General features: G+C 45.5%; 1 long non-coding RNA gene across 1 annotated transcript; it reads left to right on the top strand.

Moving 5' to 3' along the window:
- Positions 1-663: 663 nt before the first annotated feature.
- Positions 664-9,527, top strand: LOC142892355 (uncharacterized). Its single transcript, XR_012927413.1, has 3 exons — positions 664-860; positions 8,917-9,031; positions 9,315-9,527. It is a non-coding gene; the product is annotated as an uncharacterized LOC142892355 (long non-coding RNA).
- The last annotated feature ends 6,040 nt before the right edge of the window (positions 9,528-15,567 follow it).

Raw genomic sequence — 15,567 nt, forward strand, 5'->3', positions numbered from 1 at the left:
AAAGGAAATGTTACAGCAGTAACACTCTACCGCCGCTAGATGGCGCCATAACAGCAGGTACATAGGTCTGTCGCGGAGACCACACGCATTTCTCCACATGGCCCCGGGTGTAAATTATGCAAGTACCTTTACTCGTTTCTGCTAGCACGTTGTCATTCCATCAAAAGTCCATGTGATTTTAATTTTCATATCAAAAATGTGGTGCCCCTACCCACCAACCATTGGTGTGTGTTCACAGTCTGGTGCATGCAGTGTGACAAACCTAAAACTAAAGAAATACAAAACACCCTTAATCGTGAAACTCTACTGTTAGCTTGAATATTTCTTGAAAAACACCAAAGACTAGGACCTCATTGAGGTTGAAACTTGGGCCCCAGTGTAGTTCTACCCAAAGTTAACCAACCACACAATGAACAATGCAATGGAGGAGCCTCATTCAGTCCCCCAACAACCTTTTGAACTGCAGCTTCTGCCTTTGTACCGCTGCCAAGGTCGCTGGCCTCCTCACCCGCGAGCCCACTGTACTCCCCCCCCACGACCCCCCCACCCACCCCCCTTCGGCTGCTGTGTACACACGTGTGCCGCGCTCTCACATGTTTATCTCCGCCCACCGTCCGGCCGTGTCCCCTCCCCCTGTACCACCTCACTGTCATCTCTTCTCTCTCTCCCCCTGTCTCTCTCTCTCTCTTTCTCTCTCACGGCTTTGGGATCTATAGGCGTTTGGAGGACAGGACACGCACTCTTGACACCAACGCAGCAGCAGCACCTACAGACATGTCGGACTCCGAGACCGCCGCTGCGCCCGCCGAGGCCCCCGTCCCTGCTGCGTGCACCAGCATCAAGGCCGACCTGGACAAATGGTAGGTGGCTACCAATTGGGTTTGCAATTTTTGCTCCTGTCTGAAGATGTCTCGTCGTGATGGCACGCGCAAGAGTCCATCCAATCGTGGGTCTACGTTCAAATGACCCTGGAGCGGTTGACTCATTTGCCCCCCAAAAATTAGCCAAAAGCTCAACTTTCGGCAGAGAGCAACGAAACAAAAAGACCTGAAGATTTTTTGCGGGGGGGCAATTACCGAGCAATTTGTCAGCCGGCTGTCGATCGGAGTCACATTTGGAGGATTCGCCAAATTCGCCAAATTCGATCCGCCCAAATCCAACATTGCAACAATGCAGTGTCCGAAAATCCGCCATGTTCCATTCCTCCCCCAAAGAATGGAAGCCCCCTTTTGCAGGAGGCTGCGGTGGTTGTGGTTCTGTGACGAGTTACTGGATTTGACATGGCGCCTGGGTGTATGGGGCGAAAGGTTATGAACACTTGGGGTAACCCCATTGAAGACGAGCGATTCGGGCGATTAATGTTGTGTGGCAGCCATTTGAGGCTCGACTTTCACCCACACGCATGGATGAAGGCTGGGAATCCGCTGCTGTCACTCGCAGCCCTCTCCCCGCCATTGGCTCGTTCCAACTGTTCTGACCACCCCACCCCTGCCCCCGACCCCACACCACCACCACACACTTCCCCTTTTCGCATCTTGCTGCGTCAACGCTTAGCGGTAGTTTCCGCTTATATTTGCGGCGCACGCTTGTTATGACATAACACTTGAGTGCACGTCTTATCTCTGGCGCATCAAGCTCGCCCCACCTCCTATCTGGGTCAGTCCATTATGACATATGAGGGGGAGGGGTGCTAGACGATCTCAAAGCAAGAGTTTCATGCGCTCATCGTGGCAGTGTGCACCTTCAGACCTTGGAGGCTATTCGGTTTTTCATTTTTTTAGCTATAACTTTCAACATGCTTTTGTGCAAAATGCTAATTTTTGGACAAAACCATGTTTTTTTATCATGTCTGTTTCAGCCTGTCAGACTGTCAGTCCTGATTAGGTCACCGCCAATGTGTGAACATGAAGCCCTCAGATAAGACTGCCGCTTGAGTTGGAGGGCTTGGTCAGCTAAGTTTTGGCTTGTTGGCTCAAACTGAGCAAATGGTGATCACAGGCCAACATGTTCTTGAAGCCCTTTAGGGACACGCATAAGTCCTTTTGATTCTACAGGCTTCAGAAAGTCCATAATGTCAATCAATCATTGGTCAAACGGTGGGAGCTTCTGAAACTTCAACACATTGCTTCTCTCATTTGTCACGTAAATGGGTGCAAGCTGGAACTTACGGGCCCGTGTTTGCACTGTACGCAGGATTAAGGCGAAAAAGCGTTTGGTCAATCTCGGGTTTCAGGTGATTACTGTTTCATGGGCTGTTACGTGTGAAATTCGAACCTCTGACATTGAAAGGCGGCCGTACCAGTGTGGACTAAATGGGGCCTTGAGTCGCCAGGCCGATGTAAGGGCAAACCCCTCCCGACATTCTGCAGGATACTTGACCCTGCTTTCTTTGGACCCTTTGACCTTTCCACCCTCTGTAATCCTGAGGCCCTGGGCTGTAAAAGTGTCAGCATATGACGCTGACTTGTCATGTTGCCGTCCGGAATTCTCCATTTAGACAAATAAGATTTGTTGCATGTGGCTAAATTCTTTGGATATTCTGTCACTTTAGCAGTAGTATTTCAAGAGTAACCTCATAACCTAATGAGTTATGTCAGTTGCAACAAAACAAAGTCATGCTTGTGTTTTAAACCTGTTGAGTTGTTTGCCTTTGAGGGGTTTTAAGCCTGACCCTTGTCTGGCAGATGTGCAAGAAATACCTTGACCGTTGAGACTTGTTTCTTCTTGAACGTCCAGGTTGACTACGTTCCCAAAATTCCTGTCTCGTATAGAACCGGTGGTTTCCTCTATCTTGTACTATGTTGGACACCGTGCCATGTTTGTGTTTTTTATGATCAGGCATTGAAACCAACAGTCCGCCACAGTTTAAGTTGGCGGTTGTGACATTGATATGTCTCCAACTGATCCTGGTGATTCGCCCTGCCAAAAGAAATTTTAAACACTCCTCATTCTCACCTAGCTTGCGTAGATCATTGTTGCTTTGTGTTGCTTCCATGGCAGACATTGGAACATGCCACATATAACTGTGGATCCAACATGGCTGACTGTGTCATATGCCACCCCCACAGTATCAGTGACATCCACACAGAGACATGAGCCCGAGTATGAAACACTATGTGCAAGATTCTACATGTTCCTGCCGGAGGTCATGTTACTACTCCACCAGACGCATGCAGCTTTTAACCATGCTGCCTCGTAGTAATAGTCTCACTTGTGCACTCCTGCAGGGGCGAACCGAGGCAGCCATAAATTATCCAAGTTTCACATCCTTTCAGCGGGTGTTTTTCTGAAAAGAGCATTCTGTCTTTGCATGAGCTATTGATGTATTTTGTCAGAGATTATTGTTAAAAAAGAAAAAAATCTGTGACCTTTTCAAGGTCGCACAAAGGTCACACATGAGCAGCAGACTTTGTACCCAACGTTCCTTAACCATTTTTAAAATGCAAAAGCCTTTCAAAGAGCAAGATGAATATTTTGGCTTTGAATAACCAAAATCAACTTCTTTATTTGTTTGTTTTAAAATACAGGTGTATGTGGTGATGACCACCCAATTTTGAGTTTGAGTTAAAGTATTATCGATTACATAATATATCTACACCATATCTACAGCAGCTGAATCACTTAGATTTCAACCCTAAAATCTTCCTGATCCAACTTTCCATCAAAGCAAATGCAAAACAAAAAAACACAAAGTGGCGTCGCTTTACTCCGGATTGTCTTTGTCCAGAGGTCAACACTGTGGCCGATAGCAGCTTTGCCGGTCACAGAGGTCACATGTGGCTGCTGTCGTCACTCAAAGTTCAATCTAGCATGGCATCGTGATTTAATCTATTTTAAAATCATGCTGGTCAAATCCCAACAGCATTTGAGCAATTTGATCTCGGCGCATTTACAAAATCACTCAATTTTTGTGTCTTCTTGAGTTGAGAAGTATCTTCCAGAAAAAAAAAAAAAAAAAAAAAAAAAATCGCCACAGCCCCCTTAAGCTAGTTAGCTATTGAAGGTTAGCTCAGTAGTCTGTGGAGACAGTGTGCTGCACTATTTCACTCACAGACGTAAAACCTTTGTCTTCGCGCTCCATTGAGCTGCTTTCCACTGGAACGAGCGTCGCCCCATGCCCAACTCCAGTGCTCTCCTGTGTGTCCACTGGCAGGGCCTCCAGTTCATCATTTGCACTGCGTCCCTCTGTGGAAACTTCCTGTGCAGCGAGCGGATAATCGATGCATATGGCGGCATAGATCGGCGGCTCGCTCACGGCTCAGCTCGCCCCCTTTTTCTGCTTTGGATTTTTGCAGCGTCTCACTCTGAGCGCTGCACGTTGCCGTGTGGGAAGCACTCAACCTGTTCACACGCCGGGACCTTTGTGGCGCGCAGGCAACGTATGTGCATTCTTAAAGTGGAAGTTGGTTGTCACGCGTTTCATCGTGGAATCTGATGACTTGGGTCGAGATGGTAATCTGAGTGCTGAGCCAAAAGCGTTTGCCCCCCCCGCCCCTCCCACCGCCCACACCTGTTTGAGCACCACCTATACTTCTCCCCCATAGAGCGTATGTGTGTGTATACATTCATTCATTCGTTTTCTATACCCGCTTATATATACATATACATACATATATACATATATATATATATAGTGCAGCTTAATGTATCTGAAAAACAAGCTATATTTGTTAAAATAAAAAAAATGTGTTGTAAACTTTTTTGCGTCTGAATGGTTCAAAAATATCTGCACTAAATTTAAAAGAATAAGATAAACAACAACTTAGAGATGTGTTTTTTGTTAGTTGGTTTTCTCCATTGATTAATGATTATAAAGTGATGCTGCACACCATCCCTCCGCCTTTGTTGACGTGTACATCGTTTTTTACAGCAGCACCTGCTTCGTATCCATTATGTATGTTGGTCTCAGAGGACAAACTGCATCGAAAACCCTTCTCTAAATAATTCAGCCCTCATTTCTTGATTGAGTCTGTGACGGTGATGTCAGAGTTGCTCCCAGCGTGAGTGCTGCCGATGACCTGTCTCTGACCCAGGGAGTACCAACAGAGCTGACCACCAATCATTTGGCCGCCAATGTGAAATTTCTGAAAATGATTAAAACTGCTTCATTCCATCCTAAAATCTCACGAGAACAATGAAGCCTCCCCATCCTCCCCGCCCACTGACCCTGTAACGTGACCTCGCTTTTGCATCTCTCCAGGGTTTTCACATTTGCAGATGATGTCATCGCCTCCCATCATTAACGGATCCCCCTTTAATTCCCACAGCACTTACAGCAGCGTGTACATCTATGATTTCCCCCCTTTTCTTTTTTTCAGCTTTAATTGCGAAGGGGCTGCCGACATTTCAGCGTTACATAACGAATCCCGGAATGGCTGAGATGACATTTGAATATTTTTCACTTTGAGCGATTCAAACAGGATATCTCTAGCCAACACAGCTTCAGGACTGAGATTAAGAAACTGTGTGTGTGTGTGTGTGTGTGTGTGTGTGTGTGTGTGTGTGTGTGTGTAGTGAGGGTCCGGCCAGCCAGCGGTGGCTGGATTATCTGACGCCACCCTCCCCAGGGCTGGACCTTCTGTTGTGCGCTCACCAGTGCACTACGTCAAACGTTAAGCACTCGCTTGCACAAGCGTCACCGATGCGGCTCATGCCCGCAGATTCACGGCGAGGCCCATTTCCTCGTGCAACGCGCACTCCTCCTGGCAAAGGAAGGCACAGAGGGATAATCTACCACAGCCAGCTGTGTGTTACATCACAAGGGGAGGGGGGGGGGGGGGGGGAACCTACCACGATCCACAGCAGCAGCAGGTTATACATTGTAGTTTTTGCTGTCTTCAATCATTCTGCTTATTCCACTTTCTACTAATAATTTTTCACATTTTTCAAATTCCAGACATAACAGTAAATTTTTTCTGTATTATGATTCTTTGCTGCGTAGGATTTCGTTGAGGTTTCGGAGAGATTCTTTTTTAGAATGTGCCTTGTGTCCAAACTGTGGCTGTTGTCACCAGAGGGCAAACAGGTGGAAGGGTAGGTAGGTGTAGGACCAGAATGCACCTGGGCCCAGGTGCATTTTTTTGTTTTGTTTTGTTTTGTTTTGTCAGAGCAGGAGAAGCAGGATTCCTTGGTTGTTTGTCCGCTTGCTTTTGGAATAAAAACAAATAAACCATGAAAACCCATGCACGTTGGAATGGGCATTGAATATCTTCTGCCTGCAGAAGCCACACGCACGCCCAATGACGCACAGTGGCTCTTTGGTGCACATCTTTGAAGTTTAGTAAATGATTACATATTTGGCAACAACAGGTATGAGATTTTGGATCATGCAATACTCTTTGGAACCTTTGAATTCAAGTCAACAGATAAAAAATAAAAAATGAAGCGACAATAGAAAAAAAAAAAAAAGCTGTAGCTCCAGGTCGAAGGACCTGTGACAGTTTGGAACAGTAAGAATAGTTCACAGTGTGCTCGCATATGTTATCACTGTGAATGAGAAGCATCCTGTTGCACTCAGAAATATGAGGTGTTACAGTACAGACAGATGTGATTTAGAATCCACTCTAATATGCAAAACAGATTAATATCATACATGTGTAATATTTTTTATATATTCTTTTGACATGGCGAGAATGTTGGAAACATATCTTCGCGATGAAGGATGAAGGATGAAGGATGAAGGCAGGGCTTGGTGCGTCGCCCTCGATTGGAACAAACTAAACCCGCTTCCTGTCATGCAGCCGCAGTCACCAGGGTAATCTGGGACAGCTTTGCAAACATTGCACCAGTGGAACCAAAGACAGCATCTGTCAAGCACAGGCAGCACCGAGGCAAATCTCTCTGGGTTCAGCCACCACCGGGCCGAACCAGCTGATTGCGACTGCCAAAAACCAGAGCAGCTCACATTATTTTTTTTATTTTTATTTTTTTATTTTTTTCGTTTTTTCTCGAAAAATCCTTGTATTTTGCTGTCAAACTGGCTTTAATTTCCACAGTGACTGCTTTTTTTTTATCACTGTGACGCAGGTACTGTGCTGTCAGCAGGGGGCGGTGTAGAGCCAGGGAAGGCTGCGTCAATAATTAAGGCAAACGACTGGAGGGGAAGCCTGTAAAACATTGTTCGGGGGTCGGGATCCGGGACCTCTATTGAGTAAAGCGGACGGGCGGGCGGTGGTCCACGTGAAGGGGTGGGCGGAGCTTAATTCCGGCCTCAAACTCAGCGTGTGATGAAATGAAACCCCTCCTCCTCCTCCTCCTCATCCTCCTCCTCCTCCTCCTCCTCCTCCTCCTCCCTGCTCGCTCACTCTCGCAGCCTCGTGTTGAGTCATCTTCGTTGCGTCACGCAACCGCCCCCCCCACACCACCCCACCCCCTCTCTACCCCCCTCCCCTCCTCCCCATCCCCAGCCCGCCCCTCTGTGGTATCCTATCAAACAGATGGGTTCTTCCACATGGCCTTTCTCTCCTCCTCTTCCTCCTCCCCTTCCCCCCGCCCCCCTCGCTCTCGCTCCATCACCCTGATGCTCTGTGGCAGCGCCGGACTGCAGTGTTTCCTCCCGAAACGATCCTGTGAGAAACGTTCTTTCTCTTCCGCCCTCCCCACTTTTTTTTTTTTTTTTCGGCCTCATCCTTCATTTATTCTTTCTCGCCCCGTCAACACGTCCTCTAAATAATAATAATAATAATAATAATAATAATAATCAGGAAGGTAGGCAACAATTGTATTTAATAAGTAACATAACATGGGTGATTACTGACTGATTTCTGCATTGAACTCCATTACAAGCAGCTTCGTGAGATAATCTACTGGGATACTCCAAGAAACAATACTAGCGCAGAAAAAAATCAGTCAGGATGCGCTGGAGACATTATGGGATGGCTTTGACACTAGTTGCTCTTAGGGTTTAATTGAATGTGATTTTAGAGATTGAATATCAAAAAATGGTTTGTGTTATAATCACACTCAGTTGTGTTGTGCTAAACCACAAAAGAGTCACCGAAGCTAACTACCGAGCTAAACTCACTGTTGCGCCTTCACGTAGAATTTTGCACAATTGTAATTCTGTCGATCACTTTTAATTTGACATTGTAATAGAGTTGCCCAATGTGCCTCAAAATACACACAATCCTCCCCATATTTGACGATGAAAAGGTGCGTCCCGTTTTAAATCGATAGGGGTCGTTCATTACCGTAGTGTTTGCACTCAAAACCGTGATCTACGTATAGCTGCTGGCAATACCATTGCGCAACCCATTTGCAACAACTGCCTACTGGCTGCGTAGAGTAGGCTATGAATCAGGAACGCTTGTTCTTTTCAGCTTTATTCATTTAATTCCCTTGTAAACGCTAATTGAAAATGGTTTTCATTGAACACGAATATGTTCCAATGCTTCTTCGCTCATAATGATGGCAGAGCATTCAGGATCGTTATTTCATCAACCTGTTTGAGTTCAACACAGAGATGAGTCATTGACCCCAAACTTTTCAATGACATTGTACAGAACGCCGTCTTTTGTCTCGTGTGCAGAAACCGATTCGAATCAGAGATTTTTGTGAATGAGCCAACGCTGCACACGGAGCTGCTGGCATTCGGCCTCCTGACAGAACCGGCCGAGCCGTGGAGCTCACCTAGCGGAAGGCGATTCCGTCCCGAAGTTTCGGTCGCTGTGCGGTTTCTGCCGCGAACATCCGTCGGAACATGAAACAAGCATCCGTTTTGGCAACAGAGTTACTGAAGCAGGGGACTAAGCCGAGCCCACCACCGCTGACAATCTCCGCAACAGTCGGCGTTGATGAAAAAATGAATAACACATTGAAACGAGTGAAATCTCGAAGAGCGTTTGCCGTGTCTGTAAACAAATACACGAATAACATATCGGCGCTTTCGTGATTTCGTTTCTCTTTTGTCTCTCGCAGTGTGGCAGAGAAGGGCATCGAGGGCTGCAAAGATCTGATGGAGGCCTTTGCTGCTTGTGTGAAGAGTGCAGCGGAGGGGACATCATGAGGAATCCTCCCTTCCCCAACCTCAAATGTGAGGATGTGGTGGGGGGAAAAAATAATGTTCTCTTTTGGTTTGTCATTCAAGAAAGTGTCCCATTTCAAATTCTCAATTTCAGTGGACTTGACCACCGATATTTAAGATGTAATATTCTGTATTTCACTGACAGTTTGCTAAGTTTTGTTGAATGTTATTTAGAATTTCTCGCAAGTTTCTCCCTTGAGATCAATACAGTATCTATCTATCTATCTATCTATCTATCTATCTATCTACCTATCTATCAAATCCCACATTAGTGTACTTTGCTCTCTTGCAGGTCCACTGCACTGAGTCCTCCGAGATCCCAGCATTCCCTCCTGCACAGCAGCACTGGACTGACTGAAGACGACAACAACAACAACAACAACAACAACAACAAGAACGATGACGACGGCGGCGGCGTGACAGTGTGGCGTTGATTCAGGCTGAATTGTGGCAGCAGTGACTGCAGTGCCCCTCCCTACCCACCCACCCCTCCCCTCCTTCTCCCCTTCCGTTTTAGGCTTTGATTGTGTCCCTCAGTCTTACCACCATTCCCCCCGCCCCCTTGTCCCTGTATGGCTGTTCCTGCTGTGTGCAGCACATCTACTTGAAGACAATTCCAGAAAGCTGGTGGGCTGCGGGGTAAATTGTCGACTTGAGAAGAATACTTATAAATGGAAATAAAAGTATCAGACAATTGGTATAAAAAAAAAAAAAAGTGCTGTGGTCTTTGTTTTACTCTCGGGCAAAAAAAAAAAAAGGTGGGTACTTTTTCATTTTTGTTTGGAATAATCAGATATCTTTATGTTAACGGACTCCTATAAACTGATGGAAAAGCAATTTATTACAAAATATGAATATAACACAAATCAATCAAGGGACACCAGGAAATAAGAACTCATTTCTGTCCACTTCCTTTTTGGTAATGAACACAGGACTAAGCGTTGACAGTGCTTAGTTATTCCTTGTTAGCGAACACTGCACAAAGTACGCAGGCTAGATGAAGAGAGGTTCCCTAATTGGGACCTGCTGTAGACTGTAATTCCTTTGTAAAATGAAATGAGTCGTGGGCCAAACATATTGAACGATGTAAAAAGTTCAATCCTATAAAGTCTCAAAACTGATTGCGTCATTCTTTAAAGCGCTGTAGAAAGATATTGGAAAACGTCCAAAAAGTTAAACAAATTAGTACGTTCCTTCATGAACACACATAATCGTAATCCACACATAATCCACGTCTCCCTAAACTAAGAGGTTGACTGGCACATTCTGTCTTGAATGGGGTCAGTTGAATTCAGACATTGATTTGAATGGCTTAAGGGTCTGAAAGAGACACACAGAGAGAGGGATGAGCGCTATCAGCTTTCTGCTTGCTGTGTTCCGAAAGCAGCGCTGGAGGGTGAACCTGAACTCCCTCTGGCCTCCCTCCCACATTCTCAGATTAGCCTGCCGGATCAGATGCTCGCTGTCGGTGGTGTGTAGGCCATATGCGGCGTTTAAAATAAATACCTACGTACAGCGGCGTCCCAGGTCGGCCAGGAAATTGAAAGTTCAAAGTCTTCGCAGAGAGACAAAATAAAAAGTAAGCCGCAGGGTCTCGTGCCAGGTTCACACCAGTTGAGGATATAAGCAACCAAAATATTAGAACATGAAGGAGATTTTATGTGTTGTGAAAATGATATGAAAGTTTCTGACACTGCCAAAGTCTGACTTTAACATAAAGAATTCAAATTGATCAAATCATCATTTGGAAAATGATCAACAATCAACAAATCACAGGTATTTGTGGTTGCAGAAAGAGTGTACAAGAGAACTTTTTTTCATAGTTTTTTTTTTTTTAGGTTTCATCAGAAACTATGTGATGCAAAATTACATATACATTTAAAATAGAAGTAGTTATTCATTCCTTGTCGACTTGCAAAAGGAAGTATCGCATTAATTCAAACACTACAGAAAAGTTAAAAAAAAAAAAAAATTCATTTTGCTGAAATACTATCCACCATGCAGCTGAAATCAGCAATGATTAAATAAAAAGAACCAAAGTAAAATGGATAAACGACCAATTTACAAAAAAAAAAAAAAACACACACACACACACACAACATCAACAACAATCCCAGGAGTGCATTTGTTTTTGAAGAGTTTCGTTTATCCATTGGGAATGTTCGCCTGTGTCGAGTTCCCGGTTTTATCAATGAAGCCAAAAAGCAAACCTTTTGAAATGACCCACAACGACCACAAGAGGGAGCTCCAATGACATCACATGAGAACTTCAATTCTCGGATTACACATTTGCAGTGACCAGCATTGGGCCCTACAATACATAGAGACACACAGGCAGTTTACGCATGGCATATTTTACAGTGTACAGTGTGTTTGTGTGGTGGACTGTGGACTCACACGACTGGGTTCAATGATTGTTTGGCTTCCAAGAATTTTAACCAAGTTGCAACGCATTAAAGTTCAGTCATACTGTACAACCATTGCCTCATAATACACACACACACACACACACACACACACACACACACACACACACACACACAGCTGCAAATTTATTGGGGGCATTTTAAATGGGAACAAATGAGTCTCGCTATGTTTGTTTTTGTTATTTATTTTTTTTTTTTTTTAACCTCGTAAATTTGCACATGCCCTGTGAAAGGCCAGTGACTTCAGAGTGGCGTCGGGTTCAATGGCCGAGGCTGATTCTGCACAGGGTTGGGGAGAGAAGTGAGATTTCGGCCTGACTCTGCAGAGAAAAAGGCTAAAGGCCAAAGGTTTAAAGGGGGCTAAAGGGTAAGGGCCATAAGGTGGCGCCATTGCCTGACTATATCTATCTACTGTATCTAACTTTTTTTGTTTCATTTCGTTTTTGTTTATGTGAATCCATAGGCACTGGGAGGTACAACAGTGTTTTTAGCATCAAGCTAAATAGTGCTAAAACAATGAAACCATTCATTGTTACCCTCTTTAACTCTTCCCTGCTGTGTGACAGACAGCATTCTGGCCTTTTTTCTGCACTCAATGGCAAATCATGCACTTGTGGTTTCTAAAACCTTGCTTATCTCTGCCTCTGCACAATTGACTGTCTTTGACACATCTGCTCTGGTTGCTTTGCTTTTGTATATAGATTGACTTGAATGTTTCTTGTAATTACAGTGTGTATAATAATATATATACTGACTATATACATATATATATATAATAACAGTAGTATATACAGTGTAGTTTCACAATTTGGCATCAATGAGGTACATCTATTCTATCTATCAGTACTACCTTTTTTTAGTTCAAGACCTGCTCCAATTCATGCTGTTTGTATTTTAACGCTCATATTTTAAAGGCCTGTTTGAACCATCAGTATGAAAAAAAAAAAAAAAAAAAAAAAAAAAATTTGATTTAATAAGTTAAAACTAACATTTGAAATCTAAACGATGACGTTCCAGTATTAGGGGAAAAGTAGCTAGTGTGTGGGCGTCCTGTCCACTGCAACAACAACTGAAGGCAATGGACAAGTTTTGGGGGCTCGCGAGATAGAATAACAGCCTCATCCTGTGGTTACAAAACGCACCTGCAGTTGTAAAAAACTAGTTGTTTTTCTTTTTGTGACATCCATCCCTCCATCCATTTTCAATACTGCAATTCTTCACGACTTCAGGCTTGCAGGGGTCTGCTGGAGCCTCTTCCTGCTGACAAGGGGTTCTTATTGTAACAATAAATGAAATTAAATTATTGGAAATAGAAAAAATGCAACATCCTATGAGTTATCAGTGTGTTCTGCATTGTCTTGCGGGTTCTTTTTTTTTCTTTTTGCTCTTGTTGGTGTGAAACTGTGCCAGACACACAGGGATAAAGTCATTGACATAGATTCACATTCTAAATGCAAGTTATTACATCATCTGAGCTCCATCAACCTGCCTCTGCATCAAGAGATAAAGATTAAAGGGATTGAGATTTGGGAGTTGAGCATCATGCTGACATCACAATGTGAGCCTTAATCACAGCGCACCACAGAGGCTCAAAGTGGCTTTACAGAGCGACTGTCAGTGCCACTGGGGTGGACTGATGTGCACCCACTTACGTTTATTTTATTTCATTTTGTCTTGACTGGAATAAATGGCAGTCAAGAGCACAGCCGGGTTTAATCCAGAGTCCTTGTTGAATATGTTTTTTTTTTGTTTGTTTGTTTCCTAGAATTTTGGGGGGGGAGGTTTTTTTTTTGTTTAGATTCATCATTCAAAATAACAATAATATCTATTAAATGATTGCTAAAAATGTGCCATTTTGGTTGTGGCAGCCTCCCTAAACGCACTAATGGGTCCAACAGAACAGATACAGAACAGAACAGTGCCAATATTTCGAACGCCAGTGTCAGTCTGTCTACTGCCAGGCTAGCAACAGCAGCCCCATCTAGGCCGCTGAGGTGCGACAACGCGTCAGTTGTAGTTGTAGTTTTTCTGTTGTAGTTGTAGTTGTAGTTTTTATACGTTCCACTGGGAACTTCAAAGAGAAACCCGGGCTGTAAAAAAAAACCCCACTGTGACATGATTTGATTGTCAAAGTTTTTTTTTTCTTTGTTTTCATTTGCTCATTAAGGTCATGTTGTTGTTGTTGTTGTTGTTGTCGTTTGTGATTTCTCCTGCAAAAGCAACTCTTTTTCATGAAATTCTCAAAAAATAACACAAATGTTTCTCTCAGAACTGAGATTCATTCATTCATTCATTCATTCATTCATTCATTCAGCTATTGAATTAGTTAATGTGGCAATTTTTTTTCCCCTCCCCCATTGTGAATATATGAAAGCTTTATTGTATGTTTTTTTTTGTTGTTGACGATCCATTCAGCGCATTGACCACATTGACTCCATCTGTGTGGATGGTCAACCAGTGTCCTATCGATGCTCCGCCGCCTCTAAGCTGCTGACCTCAAGCCAGCGGTGGCTCTTTAGCATCCCGATGTGTGTCAGTGTGGGCAGCGCGAGAGAGAGAGGAAGGGCTGGGCCGAGGTGGGCTGGGCTGGGCTGGGTTGGGTTGGTGGGAGGTGGGGGGGGGGGGGGGGGTAAAAAGTGGAACCCGGATGCTGATGCTGGTCGATGATCATCGGGAGGAGGCGGAGCGACAGAGGTGGAGACTGAGTGGGTGGTGGTGGTAGACAGAATACCAGGAGGATAATACGAGACCATCCCGTCATTGATGGACGGAGGGGACTCAGCTGAGGACGAGGAACAACAACCACGACACACAAAAAAAACCCAACAACAACAACCTGACCGTTGTTTCTCCGCCTCCTTCTGTTGATTGTTGCCTTCAGGTCGAGAGAAAACAGAGGAGGAGGGGAAAAAAAAAACAACAACAACATCAGCATCGGCCGAGCCATGGAGGAGACGCGGTGATATCATGAGCAGAGCCGGCCAGGGAGAGGCAGAGAGAGGCAGGGAGAGACGGGAGGAAGAGGTGGAGGAAGGAGAGGAAGAAGCAGAAGAGGAGGAGGAGGAGGAAGAAGAAGAAGAGGAGACGGCACAGGAGGAGGAGGAGGAGGAGGAGAGGCCAGCTGAGGATGCTTGTTGTTTCTAGAGCCAGGAAGGAGCAGGAGGAGCAGGGAACCGGCCGCTGAGTCTCATCCGCCGCAGCTGTCCCGAACCGAGGCGCGTTTGCGCGCCCCAGGACCGCTGCCTCTCTCTCTTTTTTTTTTTTTTTTTTTTTTCCTCCATCCCTAATAGCCCCCTCCCCTCCTTTCTCCTCCTCCTCCTCCTCCTCCTCCTCTATTTCCTGATGCAGGGCCGGGAAGGGCTGAGCCAAAGTGTGCACCGGATATTGGAAAACCCATTCTTCTTGCTGATGCCGTTGCGATAATAGATTATTATCTGGAGCAGTCTGCAACCGAGATCGACCCGCAGGAAAAAAAAAGGACCCTGGAAGCGCGGGGGTTTGGAATGTGCACGTCGCTCGGAAGAGGTTCTGGAAACATTTTCCGTGGGGCTTTTATTTGGACGGCGACCTGGTGAAGGAGGGGAGTCAGTGGCTGGTTGTGTGTGTGTGCGCGTGTGTGTATGTGTGGGTGAGGGTGAGGGGGAGAGGGGGGGGGATCGGAGTGGGAGTGGGGTCCCTGATTATCGATCGGAGAGCGGATTCAATCAGGGCAATTCTGACTCGGGATATTTGAGCCTCGGATGGTGGCTGTTAGCGGGCCGGGAGGACCTCTCTTGTGTCGGCGCTCCACTTTTTGGGGATCCATCGGCTTCAGAACTCCGGGTATTTATAGAAGCGGGTTGGTGGGGCTCGATGTGACACGTTCCCCATCCCATCCACCGGTATCGGACCGACGTCGGGCGTTCACACGGCCGCCTCCTCCTCCTCCACCACCACCACCACCACCACCTCCACCTTCTGCTCCTGCAGCAGAAGCGGCGGCGGCGGCGGCGGTTCGGCTCTGCTCTGCTCTGCTCTCCGTCCGGATCGTCCTCCTGAATCACGGTGCGCTGCGGCGGAAGAAATAATAGAGGAAGGGAAGGCACTCACGCTCACGCACACGCACACCTCATCCTATAT

This window comes from Nelusetta ayraudi, unplaced genomic scaffold (genome assembly GCF_046127955.1).
Source record: "Nelusetta ayraudi isolate G7.1 ecotype Tasmania unplaced genomic scaffold, CSIRO-AGI_Nayr_v1 ptg000034l, whole genome shotgun sequence".
Classification (NCBI taxonomy): Eukaryota; Metazoa; Chordata; class Actinopteri; order Tetraodontiformes; family Monacanthidae; genus Nelusetta; species Nelusetta ayraudi.